Source organism: Erinaceus europaeus, chromosome 6, assembly GCF_950295315.1.
Source record: "Erinaceus europaeus chromosome 6, mEriEur2.1, whole genome shotgun sequence".
NCBI classification, from domain to species: domain Eukaryota; kingdom Metazoa; phylum Chordata; class Mammalia; order Eulipotyphla; family Erinaceidae; genus Erinaceus; species Erinaceus europaeus.
In genome coordinates this window covers 53,445,098-53,457,177 of record NC_080167.1, presented here as the reverse complement: position 1 = coordinate 53,457,177, position 12,080 = coordinate 53,445,098, and positions in this window count along the sequence as shown.

Genomic DNA, 12,080 nt, shown 5'->3' with positions numbered 1-12,080 from the left:
CTCTACCCTTCCCTTCCCTCTCAATTTCTGACTGTCTCTATCCAATAAATAAATAAAGATAATAAAAAAAATTAAAAGGGGCTGGGTGGTGGCGCACCTGGTTGAGCACACATTACAATGTGCAAGCACTGAGGTTCGAGGCCCCAGTCCCTACCTACAAGGGGAAAGCTTCACAAGTGGTGAAGCAGTGCTGCAGGTGTCTCTCTGTCTCTCACCCTCTTTATCCCTCCCTTCCCTCTCGATTTCTGTCTGTCTCTATCTATCCAATAAATTAAGATAATAATTTTAAAAAAAGAATTCGGATATATCCCCAGGAGAGGAATTACTGGGTCATAAGGTAGGTTCATTTCTGGCATTCTGAGAATTCCAGACTGTTCTCCACAGAGATCGGTCCATTGTGTACTCCCACCAGCAATGTAAAGAGCTGCTTTTCCTTTCCTAGAATCAGGGTTGGTGCACTTGGTTGAGTGCACACATGTGCAAGGGACCAGATTTGAGCACCTGCTCCCCACCTGTGGGGGGGGGTGTTTAAGAAGCAGTGAAGCAGTTCGGCGGGTGTCCTTGTCTCTCTCACTCTAAGCTCCCCCTCAAATTTTCTCTATCCTATCTAATAAGATAGAAAGGAAAGAAAAGAAAAAAAAGAAAGAGGGTAGGGGAGTGGCCATCAAGATAGGTGGGTTTTCCAAACACAAAAGGAAACTCCAATGCTCCTACTTTCTCTCTTCCTTCAAGTATAGGAGTAGCTACTCCCCTGCTGTGTCAACCCCAAGCTATTGCGCTTCCACTTGGAGTTTTTGACACTCTGGTGGCCCCTACCCCAACTGTGCAGTCCCTATGTGAAACACTTCCAGGAACTATTCCAATTCCAGTGTACCTTTAGAATCTAATTGGAGTCCTGCTTTACAAAATTATCTTGTGAAAAAAAAAAAGCCTTTATCTCTCTTGTGTTACTATAGTAGCCTTTAGAAAAAATGGGCAAGAAATGTGTGTGTGTGTGTGTGTGTGTGTGTGTGTGTGTGTGTGTGTGTGTGTGTGTGTGTATTAGTCAACCCATATCTGTGACTTTGGGAGAACGACTGCAGATTCCAATAGAAGCAATGGGGACACAGAACTCTGGTGGTAGGAATCATGTGGAATTATACCCCTGTTATCTCATAATTTTTAAAGCCCCAAAAAAGATGGCAGAGTACATGCTTTAGAATTCCTGACCCCCAGTTTTAAGAACATGGAGGCATGTAAAGTACAAGCTTCATGAATGAATATATCTCTCCTGTTTCTTTTATTTTCTATGTGGAAAAAATAAATGAAAATAGTCCACGAAGAGTGGTAGAATCATGCAGATGAAGTTCATTCAAACACACTTTCCTGCATCTCTGAATTCTCTCTTCTTTTCTCTCAATCCAGGCATTCTATGTGGAGTTAAATAACTAGGGAAGAAGAACACGGAAAGGGGTGGGGGGTGGCTGCTTTTAGGTCCTGGTACACAATGGTGGGTCTAGTTTGGAGATAAGAGTGCTTTGCAGACATCTATCTTGGTAAGATGAAAAATTGTTCCCATGTGCCAACAAACATACTGTAAACCATTAACCCACACACAAACAAAGAAAAGGAAATAACTTACAATTCTTCAGTGAGGGTTAGCAAGATAGTTCATAGTTCACCTGGGAGGGGGTCTACTTTGATATGTGTGTGACTCAGGTTGGAGCCCTGGCCTCACAGCAGTGGGGGGAAGCTTTGGTGTTCTGAAGGGTCTCTTCTCACTCTGTATTTATGACTCTGACTCTCTCTTTCTACCTGAAAAAGTCAAGCCAGAGTGGTAAAGTCTCCGTGACTTTTATTCTATTTCCCCAGCCCTATTTATTTTATTTTACTATTATTTTTTTCACATTTAAAGATTTTTTATATTTATTTATTTTCCCTTTTGTTGCCCTTTTTTTTAATTGTTGTTGTAGTGATTATTGATGTTGTTGCTAGATAGGACAGAGAGAAATGGAGAGAGTACGGGAAGGCAGAGAGGGGAAGAGAAAGACACCTGCAGACCTGCTTCATGGCCTATGAAGCGACTTCCCTGCAGGTGGGGAGTCGGGGGCTGGAACTGGGATCCTTAAGCTGGTCCTTGCACTTTGCGCCACGTGCGCTTAACCCACTACTGGCCTACTCCCTTATTTTTTTAATTAGTTACTTAATATTGATTTATAACAAGGATATAATTCCATCCCAGTTCCACCACCAGAGTGCTGTCTGTTCCCATTCCCTGCACTGGAAACTGCAGTGTTTCTCCCAAGATACACACACACACACACACACACACACACACACACACACACACACGTCCCATTTTTCTATGGTCCTGCCTTCCTTCTTTTCCTTTCTAAGTCACATCTACTACTTCTGAGTGTCCTTTCCTCTCCCTCCCTTTCGTCCCCACTTCCCTTTCCAGGTCCTCATGGAATTGGAGTTCAGAGTCCTCTGGTCATCCTCCCCGAAGATTTACCCCCTCTGGGAACATAGGTCCAAATTCTTTTTGGGGTGCAAAAAGTGGGGTTTCTGACTTCTGTAACTGCTTTACTCTGGACATGGGCATTGGCAGGTCAATCATACACCCAACCTCCAACCTATTTCTATCTTTCCCTAGTGGTGTTTGGGCTCTGGAGAGGCAAGATTCTAGGACACATTGGTGAGGTCATTGGCCCAGGGAAGTCAGGATGGAATCATGGTGGCTGTGTCTTAGTAAGTTTGTGAAGAAATCCTGGTTGTATTTTGTTGAGTTTTCAGGTGATTTTTTAAAAAACTTATTTATTTACTTATTTTCTCTTTTGTTTCCCTTGCTGTTTTATTGTTGTAGTTTTATTGTTGTTGTATTGATGTCGTCGTTGTTGGATAGGAGAGAAATGGAGAGAGGAGAGGAGACAGAGGGGGAGAGAAAGATAAGACATCTGTAGACCTGCTATTCAGCAAAATGCATAAGGGGAGCTGGGGGCTCGAACATGGATCCTTACTCCGGTCCTTGCACTTTGCACCACGTACGCTTAACCCGCTGTGCTACCGCCCTGCCCAGATTTTTTTTTTTTAATAGTTTATCAGGAGCATGATCTGAAAGGGCTCCTATTCTATAGCCATGTCTCCAGACACCTTCCTGTTTTTTTCTTTCTTTTTTTTCCAGAGTGAAGACCTAACACACTTATGATCTCACTGTTCCCTGACCACCTTTTCATTCAGCTAGAGCGCCAGAGAGAAACATATGGAGGCATCACAGCATTGGAGCTTCCCCTAATACCACAGTATTTGTCATGTGGTGCCACATCTCAAACCTGGGCTGTATACATGGCAAGTCATTCACCCTATCTGGTGAGTTATTTTTTCCCAGCCCTTCCTAAGCTTTTTGATTTTCTAAATAACAGTAGATAAAGTGTTCATAATTTCCTGTGATCAAAATGCAAACGTTAAACAGCCTTTAAAACCTCCCTGAACTAGAAAGTCATGTGTTGGACAACTGTATGAATAAGTTCCATTATACACCTTATGGCATGACATTCTTACACAGAGAGAAAATTACACCAGCTAGCTAGCTTAAAATATCAGCAGTCGGGAGCTGGGCAGTGGTAGCACAGTGGGTTAAGTGCACATGGAACAAAGTGCAAGTGCCAGCATAAGGATCCCGGTTTCAGCCCCCAGCTCTCCACCTGCAGGGGAGTCTCTTTGCAAGCGGTGAAGCAGGTCTGCAGGTGTCTATCTTTCTCTCCTTCTCTCTGTCTTCCCCTCCTCTCTGTCCTGTTCAACAACAACAACTATGACAACAATAACAACTACCACAAGTGCAACAACAAGGGCAACAAAATGGGAAAAATGGTCTCCAGGAACAGTGGATTCCTATTGCAGGCATTGAGCCCCAGCGATAACCCTGGAGGCAAAATAAAATAAGAAAAAGAAAAAAATATTAGCAGTCGAAAACCACTCACACACACATTCATGAGTGACTGGAAATTAAGAACAATTTTAATGTCCTTAGCAACAAAAAATACAATGCATAATAACACTATAATAATTCCTCACCTATTTGCAATAATTAAAAAGGATATTACTCACTGGTGCTAACACTTCACAGACTGTTGGTGGGAGTGAGAATCAACTTTCTCTTTCTAGAAAGTATTGCGATGGCCATACCTATTATGTATCCGTGCTACCAATGCATGTGTAACAGATGTTCATTTGTAAGTGTGTGTGGCTATATCACAGAAAGTTCATGCATTTTGCTTATTAGTAAGAGCCCTTATGTAAAATACTTGCTAAGGAAGCATAGATACATATGCAGACGTGCAGATGACTCCACTTCATTGTGAGGAAGGAAGGAGGTGTACAGAGTTCTTCATGGCAAGGTCAGACATGACCTGGGAGCTCCCCTTGCTGTGCTGTTTCTGTCCTTTTCCTCAGTCCCTGCAGGTCTATGGTTCACCTTTTCTCCTGGGACCCTCTACCTCTGGCCCTTTCCTCTGAGTGAGATCCGTTCTCCCCCCAGCTGCATTCCCAGCCCTCCTGGGACTCGGTAAGAGTCAGGGCTGTATTTGCAGAATAGCAAAGATGGGGTGATTTGTAGATGACATAAAGTGACATCACACGTTTCTGGTAGCCAGGTGTCCCTGTCTAAGTGCCTACAGATTCTAGGTCTGGTGAAGACCCACTGCCCATTGATACTGTCACTCAGTGTCCTCACACAGAAGACAGACCAACAGAGCTTTCTGGGACCCCTTTCATTAGAGCACTAACGCTACTTCTAACGACTCCACCATAATGACCTAGTGACTCCCAGAACCTCATCTTCTAATATAACCACACTGGGAGTCAGGTTCCAGCATATTATTTCTGAAAGGGTACAGATATTTAGTTTTTAGTACACTTGCAGCAGAAAGCACTAGAAATCACCTTCATTATTATTATGATTACGCTTTCTGTAGAAGTAGCACTGTACTATTGTAATATAGTACAGTTAAGGCTTCAATGTGGATTATTAAAAGCCAACATGTGTCTATGAATTATTAAGTTTGCCCCTGAAATTCATTTCTTGTATTATTGTGTCTCTTGCCCTAATTTAAACTCATGCCCCTTCCCCTATTCCCTTTTCGGTAGCTACAGTAGGGGTCTTCTAGTCCAAAAGTTCAATTTTGCCTTATTTAGTTCATCTGCTTGTTTTTCTCTGTATTCTGTATCTGAGTGCAATCACATGGAACTTGTCTTTCTCTGTCTGGCTTATTTTCACCAAGCATGATAACCAGACCCACGGATGCTATTGCAAATTTTGGGTTTCGTCTTTTCAGAGATGAATAGTATTACCCTGTGTGTTTAAACCTCAGCGTCTGTATCTATTCATCTGTTTTTCTCTATTTTTAAAAATTTTTGCTTTTTCCCCCTTTTGTTGCCCCTGTTGTTTTACTGTTGTTGTAGTTATTATTGTTGTTGTTGTTATTGATGTCGCCATTGTTAGATAGGAAAGAGAGAAATGGAGAGAGGAAGGGAAGACAAAGAGGGGGAGAGAAAGGTAGACACCTGCAGATCTGCTTCCCGCCTGCAGGTGGGGAGCCGGGGCTCAAACAGGGATTCTTATACCCGGTCCTTGCACTTAGCGCCATGTGCACTTAACCAGCTGCACTACCGCCCAACCTCCTATTTTTACTTTTTACATTATTATAAATTTTAAATTATTTTTATGAGAGACAGGGACATATACCAGAGCACTGCTCAGCTCTGGCATACGGTGGTGCCAGGGGTCAAACCCAGGCCCGTGGGCATATAACTCTTGTACATTAGCAACTGAACTATTCATTAATCTGTTGCTGATGGTATGGTTGTTTCTAGCTCTGCTGTTGTAATAATATTTCATAACTCTTAAAATTAGTGTTTTTTTCCCCTTGGTAATGCCAAGTAGGATAACTGGCTCATACAGGATTTCTATTTTCAAGTTTTGGAAAACTCTGCATACTACTTCTCACAATGGCAAGGATCAGCTTGCATCCTATTCACAGTTAACAAGGGCTCCAGAGTAATTTTTGTGACCTGGTCAGTCACACCTTTTTCTCCCATCATTTTTTCCAGGAAATGAGTGAGACAGATTGGAGGCATAAGGGTTGTGAGCCAGACATCCCACCTAATATCTGCACCAGGCTGGAGAGAAGTGGGCATCTGGACTGCTGGCAGGAGATTGAGCGTGTTATTCCAAGCCCTTATTATGAGTTTGACTTAAAGATACTCCTGTAAGTTATTTTTTACTGAGAGTTAGAGTAGCCTGTTTGCTAAATATATTATATGCATAGTATCTAACTTGTAGATATCCAGTTTGAAATACATTTTTTTTTAACCAGAGCACCATTCAGCCATTTAGCCACTTCTCTACTATCTCCTAGTTTTGAAGTGGATTTTAAAGAAAATAACATCATCATCAACAACAATAACAATGGCTTTACTTGGACAACTGGGGAAATGGCTCTACTAGTAGAGTGCTAGACTTGCATGACTGAGGTTCCTGATTTGGTCCCTGGCACCACATATATGAGTCTGGTGTTCTGATCTCTCTCTTTCTCTCTCTCTCTCTCTCTCTCTTTCTCTCTCCTGTCTCATGTGAAACTCTCTCTCATATGTCATAAAGGAAATAACTCTTACAAAAACTGAAGGATGGATTTTTAAAAGATAAAATGACTATTCTTGGGGTCCAGAAGATAGAGAGAAGTGTGTCTTAGGTAGGGTTCGGTTTCCCATGAGCATGACCCAAATTTCAACCTTGGGATTACATGGGGGTCTCACAGCACCAGGGGGAGCTCTGAGTCTGTGATGTCTCTCCCTCCCTCTTTTTCTTTGAAATTAAAAAAAAAATAAGAAAGAAAAGAAATGAAGATGTCAACCCAGGAGTGAATAAATAGTGTCTGTATACAGCCATACATAGTAAATGAAATAAATTATTGGGCTGTCAGAAAAGGCATGGCATATTTTTCTGTGCTTTTCTATGTAAAAATGTGTCATGCCTTTACTGACAACTCAATAGTATCCTTTCAATTTTCACAAAATTAGGGGCTACAAATTCTAACTTGAACTAATCCCATCTCCAGAATCATATTCTTCAGTTTTATAAAACCTTTGGTATTCTGACCACCTTTGGTATTCCTACTTATTTAATTCTTCCTACTATATTATAGAATCATACAGTTCCACAGCAGACCTTCTGGTCATTAAAGATGTAAAATATCAGGTATCTGGATCTCATCTATTCAAAATGAAAAAAATGAATCCAGATGCTTACCTGCTGAAAGGTGTCAGATTCTCACTCCACCCCCCCCCCCCCCGGTATCTCAGATTTAACTTGGGAGAATAAATAATAACTTTGGGTCAATTCTGTAGGGACCAGTGGTCACAGATGGCTGAATGATAATAAATCTTTAGGTGGGGTGAAAGTTCTGCACTACAACATTTGAACTGATCTTAATAATTCAAAAATACTTCCTCTGGCACCATCCAAGTAAACGAAAGTTATCTATCTCTCACATGCAGTTCTTTTCTTAAAGAAGATATGTTGTCATCTGATTAACACCTTACTCTTGTTCTTCACCTTACTTTGAGGCTCTGCATCTTTTCCAGGAATTGAGGCCTTCTTTCCCCATAAAAAGGGTCAGTTTCTTCCCTCTGTAAAAAGACAATCCCTTTTCCCACAGGAAGCTTTGATTTGTATTCTCACGCTGAGTTCCTATGAAGATGCTTTTTTTTTTTTTGCATGTTCTTATCACTGAGTGGTACTGCTAGTTCCCCTCAGTGTCTTTTATTTTATTTTATTTTATTTATTTAAGAAAGGATTAATTAACAAAACCATAGGCTAGGAGGGGTACAATTCCACACAATTCCCACCACCCAATCTCCATATCCCACCCCCTCCCCTGATAGCTTTCCCATTCTCTATCCCTCTGGGAGCATGGACCCAGGGTCATTGTGGGTTGCAGAAGGTAGAAGATCTGGCTTCTGTAATTGCTTCCCCGCTGAACATGGGCATTGACTGGTCGGTCCATACTCCCAGTCCGCCTCTCTCTTTCCCTAGTAGGGTGGGTCTCTGGGGAAACGGAGCTCCAGGACACATTGGTGGGGTCTTCAGTCCAGGGAAGCCTAGCGGGCATCCTGATGACATCTGGAACCTGGTGACTGAAAAGAGAGTTAACATACAAAGCCAAACAAATTGTTGAGCAATCATGGACCCAAAACTTGGGATAGTGGAGAGGAAGTGTTAGGGAGGTACTCACTGCAAACTCTAGTGTACTTCTGTGAAGATGCTTTTCTTACTCACATCACACATCCACATAGGATTATGATTGTTGGGTTGTACATCTGAGCTCCTTAGAGGAAGGGATCCATTCTTTATCCAGTATTGCCTTTTCCATGGTTTCCCAGGGTACAGGGTGCCTGGCATATTATAGACACTCAATAGAGAATGAAGTCTCCTCCTCCTCCTCCTCCTCCTCCTCCTCCTCCTCCTCCTCCTCCTCCTCCTCCTCCTCTTTCTCAAGATTTTATTTATGAGAAAGACAGGAGGAGAGACAGAAAGAACCAGTACACGTGCTGCCAGGGATTGAACCCACAACCTCATGCTTCAAAGTCTAATGTTGGGGGTCGGGCAGTAGTGCAGAAGGTTAAGCGCACATGGACCAGCACAAGGATCCTGGTTCGAGCCCCCGGCTCCCCATCTGCAGGGGCATTGCTTCACAAGTGGTGAAGCAGGTCTGTAGGTGTCTATCTTTCTCTCCTCTCTCTGTCTTCCCCTCCTCTCTCTATTTCTCTCTGTCCTATCCAACAACAATGACATTGATAACAACAATAATAATAACCACAACAACGATAAAAAAAAAAAAAAAAAGGGCAACAAAAGGGGAAAAATAAGCCTCCAGGAGCAGTGGATTTGTGGTGCAGGAACCGAGCTCCAGCAATAACCCAGGAGGCGAAAAAAAAAAATCTAATGTTTTATCCATTGCACCACTTGCTGGACCACAAGAGTGAAGTCTTTAAGTCTAAATTTATGCTGAGCCATTTATATTCTCCAGTATAGGCTAAAGGGAAGATTGGGTACATCTTTGGATAAAATATATTTATTTTTATTGTCTTTATTTATTGGAGAGAGACAGTCAGAAATTGAGAGGGAAGGGGGAGATAAGGAGAGAGACAGAAAGACACCTGTAACCTTGCTTCACCACTCACAAAGCTTTTCCCCTGCAGGTGGGGACTGGGGGCTTGAGTCTGGTCCTTGCACATTGTACCATGTGCGTTCAACCAGGCCACTGGTATAGAATGTTTTTTAAAAATTTAATTATTGGGAGTAGAGTGGTAGCGCAGTGGGTTAAGCGCATGTGATGCAAAGCACAAGGAACAGTATAAGGATCCTGGTTCAAGCCCCTGGCTCCCCACCTTCAGGGGAGTCGCTTCACAGGCGGTGAAGCAGGTCTTCAGGTGTCTATCTTTCTCTCCCCCTTCTGTCTTCTCCTTCTCTCTCCATTTCTCTTGACATCAATAACAACAACAATAATAACTACAACAACAATAAAAAACAACAAGGGCAACAAAAGAGAAAATAAATAAATATAAAAAATTGAGTTACTCATATATATTTTTGGATAGAGGCAGAGAGAAATCGAGAAGAAAGGAGGAGATAGAGAAAGACTCTTGCAGCACTGTTTCACCACTTGTGACACTTCCCTCTTATAGTTGAGGACTAGGGGCTTGAAGCCAGGTCCTTGGCACATTATAACATGTATGCTCTATTGAGCACAGCATTGCCTGCCTTCTCCACACTCCCCCCACCAGTTAAAATATTTTAAGACTATTTTTATAAGCAAAGAGGAGATTATGTATTTCATGTAACAGGAGAATTTCTTTTAATTTTTTTTTCTTTTTTTTCTTTTGGTCACAGAGACTTTACTTTTGGTTATGCAAAAAGCTTTTCATGTCTGAGGCACCAAAGATCCCAAATTTAATCCCCAACACTACCATAAGCCAGATCTGAGCAGTGCTATAGTAAAATAATAATAACAAATTAAAGTAGATAAATAAAATAAGAAATCTTAAAGTCAAGAAATACACTCAGTTGATTTAAGATAACCAACTAGTAGCTATAACACATATTGCCTGTTGAAAGGTTAAATATTGAAATCACTTTTCTAACATATCTTGACCCAATGTCTAATGCCTTGTTTTAAGTAGAACATTTTTCTTTTCTGATGGATGCATAATCTTTTGTGCTAAATATTTTTCTGTTTTTGCTTTGAGATTTTGCTCCAAATTTTTTTTTAGGACAACAATTAAAACATTTTTTTTACAATTTTTATTTATAAAATGGAAACACTGACAAGACCATAGGATAAGAGGGGTACAGCTCCAGACAATTCTCACCACCAGAGCTATATATCCCATCCCATCCCCTGATAGCTTTCCTGTTCTTTATCCCTCTGGGAGTATGGACCCAGTTCATTATGGGGTGCTTCTTAATGGCAAAATAATTTTTTTTTCTTTGAGATTTTGCTCCAAATATTTTTTTAGAACAACAATTAAAACATTTTTTTTTACAATTTTTATTTATAAAATGGAAACACTGACAAGACCATAGAATAAGAGGGATACAGCTCCACACAATTCCCACCACCAGAACTCCATATCCCATCCCATCCCTTGAAAGATTTCCTATTCTTTTTTTTTTTTTTAAGAAAGGATAAATTAACAAAACCATAGGATAGGAGGGGTAAAACTCCACACAGTTCCCACCACCAGATCTCTATATCCCATCCCCTCCCCTGATAGCTTTCCCATTCTCTATCCCTCTGGGAGCATGGACCCAGGGTCATTGTGGGTAGCAGAAAGTGGAAGGTCTGGCTTTTGTAATTGCTTCCCCGCTGAACATGGACGCTGACTGGTTGGTCCATACTCCCAGTCTGTCTCTCTCTTTCCCTAGTAGGGAGGGTCTCTGGGGAAGCTGAGCTCCAGGACACATTGGTGGGGTCTTCAGTCCAGGGAAGCCTGGCCGGCATCCTGATGGCATCTAGAACCTGGTGGCTGAAAAGAGAGTTAACATACAAAGCCAAACTAATTGTTGAGCAATCATGGACACAAAGGTTGGAATAGTGGAGAGGAAGTGTTGAGGGGGAGGTACTCACTGCAAACTCTAGTGTACTTCTGCTTTCAGGTATATATTTTGCACTAGCTTATGGGTACGTGTGAACATATGCTCTTTCTCACAGAACCTGGTCTATATCTAGGTTTTGGGACTTTGTTAGAAAGTGAACCACCTGGGATGGAATTAGAGAATACTATGAAAGGAAAGGTCTCACCCGAGTAATGAAGCTGAAGGGTTGTCATTCCACACGTGAAGTCTCTGGACACAGTCTGAGCTGAAGCATGTTGAGGTGGCAGTCATTGCGTTGACTAGGTTGTGATCGGCAGATGCAATATTATTTGATATGGATTGGGAGAAGCATGCGGGGAAGTGGGCCCTATCCTAATTGTTCCGGGACTGGGGGAAATATAGGCTCTATAGTGGAGATGTGAGGTTCCTGCTGTCTTAGGGTTCAAAAAGACAATGGATAATTAATGTTATCATCACATTATTTGGTAATTGGGTTAACTTTGAAAAGTCCTTTTGTTAGGGTTTGCTGTACAGTACCCAGTATCTTGTATATAACTGTGCCATTAGTTGCTTCTGATCTATTTGGTCTAGGCTTTTGAGAGAGTCCGCATATCAAATACACAGCCTATATATTAAAAATACTCAGTCTGTGTTTTAAAAACTTTGAGACATACAATTAATTTTTCCCCTCTCATCCCTCTGGGAGTATGGACCCAGGATCATTATGGGGTGCTTCTTAATGGCATAGTGTCTCTTAACATCTTATAGATAGTTTAAGCTACTTAAATATCTTTCAAGTGTTCCCTCCAATTTTTAAAAAATCCTTTGGTCTCTAATTATCATGAAGTTCTTTCTCATAATTATTTTCTTTTGTAGAAAACCATAAGAATGTATTAAATTGAAAAAACTCACTATGCATATGCCAACTTTATTTTCAAAGCCATTA